Source organism: Leptonychotes weddellii, unplaced genomic scaffold (genome assembly GCF_054177405.1).
Source record: "Leptonychotes weddellii isolate Sample4059 unplaced genomic scaffold, ASM5417740v2 HiC_scaffold_182040, whole genome shotgun sequence".
Lineage (NCBI taxonomy): Eukaryota > Metazoa > Chordata > Mammalia > Carnivora > Phocidae > Leptonychotes > Leptonychotes weddellii.
The window spans coordinates 1-296 of record NW_027766505.1 but is presented as its reverse complement, the minus strand read 5'-3'; the positions used below and the strand labels follow the sequence as shown (position 1 = coordinate 296).

At 43.2% G+C, this 296-nt stretch overlaps 1 non-coding gene across 1 annotated transcript; it reads right to left on the bottom strand.

Moving 5' to 3' along the window:
• Positions 1 to 115: 115 nt before the first annotated feature.
• On the bottom strand, positions 116 to 188 carry TRNAK-CUU (transfer RNA lysine (anticodon CUU)). Its single transcript has one exon. It is a non-coding gene; the product is annotated as a tRNA-Lys (tRNA).
• Positions 189 to 296: the final 108 nt, after the last annotated feature.

Here is a 296-nt window from a genome sequence, read left to right as displayed (position 1 = left end):
CTTAAAAGTGTTGATCTCCAAAATTCCTCCTGTTTGACGGCGGTTTGGGACGTCGCTTCTTAGTGTGCAGAAATTCAGTTAAGAAAAACCACTGCAGGAGAAAGTGAAAAAGCATCGCCCAACGTGGGGCTCGAACCCACGACCCTGAGATTAAGAGTCTCATGCTCTACCGACTGAGCTAGCCGGGCAGTTAAGAAAATGTTTCCCCCAATTTATTATGAGGACATAGAAATTCTTCTTGAACCCGCTAGGAACGCGGGATTCTAGATTTTGTCTAATTTTTTTTTCTTTTTTTG